Source organism: Amblyomma maculatum, chromosome 7 (genome assembly GCF_055883805.1).
Source record: "Amblyomma maculatum isolate TAMU_Amacu chromosome 7, ASM5588380v1, whole genome shotgun sequence".
NCBI classification, from domain to species: Eukaryota; Metazoa; Arthropoda; class Arachnida; order Ixodida; family Ixodidae; genus Amblyomma; species Amblyomma maculatum.
The window spans coordinates 81,430,352-81,437,418 of NC_139350.1; positions in this window are offsets into that span (position 1 = coordinate 81,430,352).

Here is a 7,067-nt window from a genome sequence, read left to right on the forward strand (position 1 = left end):
AACGTCACCATAATGCGACTAAAAGTTTCCCAACGCCACCAACCCTAAAGTGTCGTTTCTAAAATAGTCTTCACCAATTGTACTTGAAGATTACACACCTGTATGAAATCGGCCACCTCGAAACAGACTAAGGAGGAGTTGTATCTCGCTATGCCCATATGGTGAGTGTTGTTCCTCCATAACATTCGGACATCAACTTCCTGTTTCGCAGCCGCGACATCATGCACTGCATGTGTGCATATTAATACTGCCAATGCCTAGACAATACGAAGCGGGCAATAGCGTGGGACGGAGTAATCGCGCTAGGCCCGCAACAACAATTCAAGCCATCGCCGTCTATCATGTAGTTCTCTCGACAAAGAAATAGCTGCAGCGGCAGCCGCTGACGTTCTGAATTGAGAGTGGCGAACGCAGACTCCTGGAATCATCCTTCTGTTAAATAAAAGTTTTCAGTCCATCAGTATTCACCGGCCTACCGTCAAGCAACACCTGCTGCAGCTTTCGCATCCGGTGCAGATATCGTGCTTCGACGCTTGTGTCTTGGTCCGTCGCCGGAAGGTCACCGTTTGCTTCACCCGTCTGTAAAGTCCCAGGGTCTTTACCCGTCTGTGCCCCAGCCTGCCACACACAAACCTACCTCCCCGCCCCGACGAGCAGATGCCAGGAATTGAAACAGACTCATTGACCATGAGCGCTATGAGGGATTGTCTCGTGTTCGGCGAAACTCGTAATTTATCTTAGCTCATTGACATCCTCAGATGAATGAATCAAAGGTATGAATGACACAATTCAACGCTTGGTATGGCAGTCACTTCGAATTTATTTGCGCATCAATTATATCTTTCACCAAGCGCATACATGCGTAAGTAAGGCGCACGGAAATGTTTTTAGTGCATTTTGAGGCAAACTTTATGATGTTTAATAAGCATTTTATAGCGTGCAAAGATGTGCACTGAACACGCTTTAGAATAATTATGATTTACGTTATGTTTTATACCGCGAGGAAACAATACGGCTGCGTGATCAGCTGATATAGTTATGACTGCACGGAAAAATTATACTGGAGCCGAGTCTCCTCTTGCCACGTGGTCTGGCAGACGACGCGCGTGATTTGGATGGGGCGGTAGCTCTCAAGGCTAGCTTTTTGGAGATTCAGCGTCAACGGCAGCAACAGCTAGGGGAGCGAGGATCACCTGTCTGCTTCTGCGCAGCTAACTGCAGTTTCTTTCCTTTTCGCTATACACTTGTAAGAAATGTGTGTCAAATTACGAGCATTTTTCAGTAAAAATTCTGCTCTTAGACAGAAATATTTGTTAAACGCCATCAACAGAAAATGTTCATAGAAAAAACAGCAATTTTCTGTTTTTGGAGCCGCAACCTCACAAACCCGCGAAAGATTGGTCACCTTGACTTCTAAATTAAAGAAAAATGTTTTTAAAAACACTTGCAACCGTATATAAATAACCTCCGTATTTTAAGAGTCAAACAATTTTTTTTCATGCATTATAGTTATAGTAAACTAGAATACTTATTATACTGCTGAAAAATGGGAAGCACCAAACGGCTGCGGTCATGCGCTGTCATGGCCGTCTCGGCAGGCACGGCATGGCCGCGACCACGGATCACGGATGTGAGCAGCGGTATAATAGACAACGGCAACTCTAGCACGCTTCTTCATTAATACGCAGCGCTGAGGCTTTTTATCACACAAGGTGTGTGGTGCATATTCATACTAGCATTATAGATACAGTGTGTTTCTTTAGCAACTGTCCGTTTGTTACTGAAAAGGACAAAATGAATCTGGTGCTTTGTGGACGGTACACTTTAATCTCCAATGAAGACCTCAAGGAGTGGAAGGGTCCTGAGTTATTTGAGGTGTACGTTGTAATGCGCTTGGAAAGAACAAAAGGCACGCCTGCGTTGGCCTTCGAAGAGAGCGCTGTTTCGTAATGACGCGTGCACAAAAGACGCAGCACGACCGACTGGGCTGCTGCATTATGCGTAAATAGCACGCGGGAGAGAACACTCGTACGTAGTTAACACGGAAAGAGTTCACTGAAAAATTACATATTTCCTTATTTTCATTGTCTGCTGATATCCGCGCCACAAAATCCGTGTCAAAAACATTGGTTGTAGTTTAACTGTGGTTAACCCCAGTTGAATTGCGAAAGCTTCTTTTGCCTGCTACATTATTCCCCTATCACGCGCTACATTATTGGGGACACTTACGCTCCTCCTTTAATAGTATGACGCGAGAACGTAAGTTACCAGTCTTCTTTTCCTTCTTCTTCTTCTACTTCTGTTTCTCCTTCTTCTTTTTCTTCTTTTCTTCTGCTCCTCCTCCTCCTCGGCGGTTCAAGGTCAAGCGCGGCTTCCGCCGGGACCACGCGATGGCTGGAAACCTGGCGCAGTATTGCTGATGCAATAAAAAAGCGGGAAGTTTTCAACTTCGAGGTGTGCGGTTTCCCGGAAGTTGCACTAGCGCCATGTTTGCTGTAGTCGGCTTTCGGCTGGCCAGCGCGCGCACATGCGACTGTACTATTGCAATCTCAGCTCCACAGGAACTCAACGCACGTTTCCCATATCTCATTGCCGACAAAACTTCATTGTCATTATTTCACAAGTTTACAGTGACTGTTAGATGCAAATCAAGCGTTCTAATGGCATTACATTTTTTTTTTTTTAAACCAGTAGCCTCGTTCAGTTGGGAAGAGCCTGTCGGAAATAATCGAAGGCTGCGTATAAAAAATCGTATCATGGTAATTTGTGGTTCCGGTGATTGATGGTTGATTAGTGTGTGATAGGCGATGGCGAGGTAAAGAAATCATTGTTATTAATTAATGAATTAGAGAATTAAAGAAAAGAAAAAATTGGATAGAGGGGGGTTCACGGGTGCCAAAATGCTCAAATGAAAAACCGATGCATGATGATTCTAATAGAAAATTTAGATTATGTAATTTATCAATTATTTGTGTGCTGATTGAAAAAAAATGAGAAATTGGAAAAAGGGGTTTCAAAGATGTCAAAATGCTCGCAATTAAAAGCTAATGCTGCATAATGTAATAAGGAAAATTTAAAGTGTGTAAGAGATCAAATGATTGAAATAACATAAAGGAAAAAAAAAAGGAAAATGGGCCGGGGTGGTGCAGTGGTAAGACGCCCGACTACTGTGCCGGAGTACCCGGGCTCGATCCTGACCGCGGCGGCTGCGCCTCGATGGAGGAGAAACGAAGAGGCGTCCGTGGGCTGTGCGATGTCAGCGCACGTTAAAGATTAAGAATCGAGTAAAACACGTGCTAGGGGAGACGGAACACGAGAACAAGCGCTGTTTTACTCGATTCCTAAGCATGTACCAACCAGCCTGTATTTGCCCTCTTCTGGATGTTAAAGATCCCCAGGTGGTTGAAATTACTGCGCAGCCCTCCACTACGGTCCCTCTTTCTCGCTATCCCTTCCTCCCTTGCCTTACCGCGTGGTTCAGGTGTCCACAGAAACAAGTGTGACAGATACTGCGCATCTGCCTTCATGTGAACCAATCATCAATCATTCAAATGTGCTAAATTGTTAGAACGAAAAGTCAATGCTTGATATACTAATCAAGAAAATATAGAGGGTGATACTGACCAATTATTTATTCGAAATAAAGGAAAAACCTAAAAATTATGAAGAGAAGTGAATACACATATCGAAAGGTAAATGTTTGATGATGATAATGAAGAAATTAATATGTATAAGTGAGCAACAAAAAACTTGAATGGTTGCATGAAATACAAAAGTGCATTTAACGATGTCAAACTAATGTTGACAACTTTGAACCGCCTTTTCTAATGAAAAGGCGGTTCAAAGTTGATTGAAATTTTGTGTTTAATAACACAAAATTTCAATCATTTCAATCAATTATTTAATCAATTACACATTAAATTTTCTTCCTTACAATCATCAAGCATTGGCTTTTTGATCTCAGGATTTTAGCACCTTTGAACCTCAGTTTTTTTTTCAACTTTTTACATCTTCAATTGTTAAAAATTATTTCATTAATTAGATTCTAAATGCTTTAATTCGCATGATCAAGCATTGGCTTATTATTGTGACAATTAATTTTGACACCTTTGAGGCCCCATTTTTTTTAATTTTCGATATTTTTTAAATTTAATTACACAGTCTAAGTTTTCATAGACAGCATCATCTAGCATTGACTTTTCATTCAGATAAAAGGACACACGAGTTTTAATTTTTCATTTACTTCAAGCAATTAGGTGGCAAATTACAATAAATTTTCTAAGTTTGCGTCATAAAATTGACTTTTTATTCTGAGCGTTTTGAGACTATTGAACCATCCATATTTCAGAAGGATAGACAATTGGGCGAGTTGGTATCGATTCATAATGGAAGGGCACAGCATTCCTTGTCCCGTGTCTTTTTGCGCTGTGCCCTTCCATTTTTCCGTTTTTTTTTTATTTCCTTATTTAATCGATTTATCGTCCCGATTTTATTAGCTCGTCGTCGCCTATCAGACACCAATCAATTACCAATCAATAGAAGAACAAATTACCGTGATACGGTTTTCTATGCAGCCCTCCTTATTTCCGACATGCGGTGCCAGCTATTACTTCTACTACTACAACAATTCCGACAGCTTTTCGGCTGAACGAGCTTTATAAGCTATTGCCTAAATACATACAACTAGAATAATATATGTGTCATGTGCTGTTACAGCGCCCAAGAACGAGACAGGTGAATTTTCCCAATGTACTCCGGCATACACACGAGCTGAAAATTGTTCTCAAACACGGCGCGCAGGCTCTCCGGGTGTCTAGAGCAGCCGGTTGACTACATGTACCAGCATGCACCGCGACAGCGGTGGCATCGTGCAACTGGCCGGTGGCATCACGGCCGGTCTATTGGCCTACTTGGAGGTGCCAGGAAGCGCGGCGTTTTCAAGTTCGTTTCCGCTCCTAGAAAGAATCACTATACAGGGGATTAACCGCTTGCAGGTTCTTTTTTTGGGGTTTGTGAGAGATACATGGGCGCAATGGGTGACAGTGAGTAAATTGTACACAAAAGCGGACATTATGTACGTGTGTAGTGGGCCAATTGTTATGGTTGTACAATTAACTAAAATGAACTCATTAACTATTTCTCTTCCACTTTAATCGACAATTTTATGTCAAGGAATTGAAAGCCGTTAACATCAAGATGAGTACCCCCTTTCTTTTTTAACTCGGCATTGTGGATCGAAATATTTGAAATTAAAAATACACTTTTGAAAGCTCGCCGAGTTCGCTTTCACGCCTTGCATGAATATAAAATGCCATCGCTTACATGTGTACGCTATAAATACATGTGCTGTTTGTGTAGTTTGCATATTGGATGATATAGATGATGTTAACATAATTTTAAAATGATTACGCGACACAAAGGGGACATAGAGTCTACGTCACACCTGAGTGCCCTGACGGTGTTTTTATTTTTTTATTTTACTGAAGAGCGTGAGATGCTGGCTGCAATATATCTCTCAAGTCCAATGCGCAGGAAAAATGAAAGGAGGCGCTTGGCCGTCGGAGAGTAGCTTCGAGCTGGAGGAGGGGAAGCGCCTAGCCGTCCTGCAGGAAAAGCACACAGCAGCGCGAGCGCTTTCTCGTTTTATTTTATTTTTTCCTAGAAGTGAAGTATGAGCTGCTTTGGCCGAAGCGGCAGCAGAAGTACCGCTATAAATTGGACTGCTTCTGTGGGCGCACCTGGCTCAATCAGCCGCTTTTGCATCTTAAATTACGCCTCTTATGCGAAACAACTACAATAACGAAAAACTATCTGTCCATAAGCTAAGCAACATCTTGTATAACTTGACAGCCTAATTCTAAGCATCAACGTTTACGCGCCCTTAGAAGATGCTCTCCGTCATCACAGTTATTTCTTTTCCGCTGCTACAAAACTGTATGTGTGTGGTCGCGCGTGGGTGCCCATAACTCGTAAGCAGGTACTCAATATATCTGCGGCCTCGTATACGGTCAGTACTCTTTCACGTTTTCATTACAATCAGGAAAGCAAACGCACAATCCCAGCAGAGCGCTGCGAAGAATCAGACCCACTACTCAAATCCCTGAGTCGCTTCAAATACCAGCCACCCCCCCCCCCCCCCACCACACGATCAGAAGAAAAAGAATGAAATCAAAAGATTGCTAACGCACACAATCGGCGCTCACTCTAGGTTCTTGAGCAGAGCGCGCCTTTCTCAAGGGAAAAAAAAACACTCCACGAGATACGTGTGCGGACGGCACCCAAGTGTCATGTGACTGCGCACCGAGGATCTGGAAAAATAATTCTCCCAAATATAAAAGCGGCGACGACATCTTCTAAATATGCAATGCGTCAAAGCCAACTCTATGGGTTTTCAGATGTATACTTTTGACGCTCAGTATTTCGACCAACGTTGCTCATTGAGAAGGTTTTAAAAGAGAGCAGATCATTTTCGATGTTGAAGGCCTTCACTTTCACGATATTAGCCCTTAAGACAAAAAATAAAACGTTGAATAAGTGATTTTAATTAATAATGGTATAATAATTAAGCTCTTTATAATACTTAATGTCTGCTTTGCTGTACAACCAACATGAGAAGACGGCGCTGAGTTATCTCATAGTCTTTAAAATGAAAATCTCTAATGGTTTAAAAAAATAAATCGCCCAGTGTATATAATTGCCGCGAAACCATCAAAACTGTAATAGTTGTGTTTTTGTTTTTCTGCTCCCGTCGGCATCCGGCCTTATCACTCATTCTGGAAAGCATATCAATTCTATATTTTTTGTTTCCTAATGCTCGATGGTCGCGAGACGCATCTTTATAAGTTTCTTTGTCGCGCAAGATGCGCAAGGTCTGTCTCGAAGATACCGGCCACTCGTGTATGTTTCTACAATGTTCCAGATTTTCCAAGTAACAATTTGCGACGTTATCTACATGGTTCTGAACCGCCTTTAAATTGAGCGTTGACGTGTGCGACAGGCATTCTTTGTTCGACGACTGCTGAGCACGATTGTTGCTATCGCCGCCGCCGAATCCCTTAGTTCTTTTG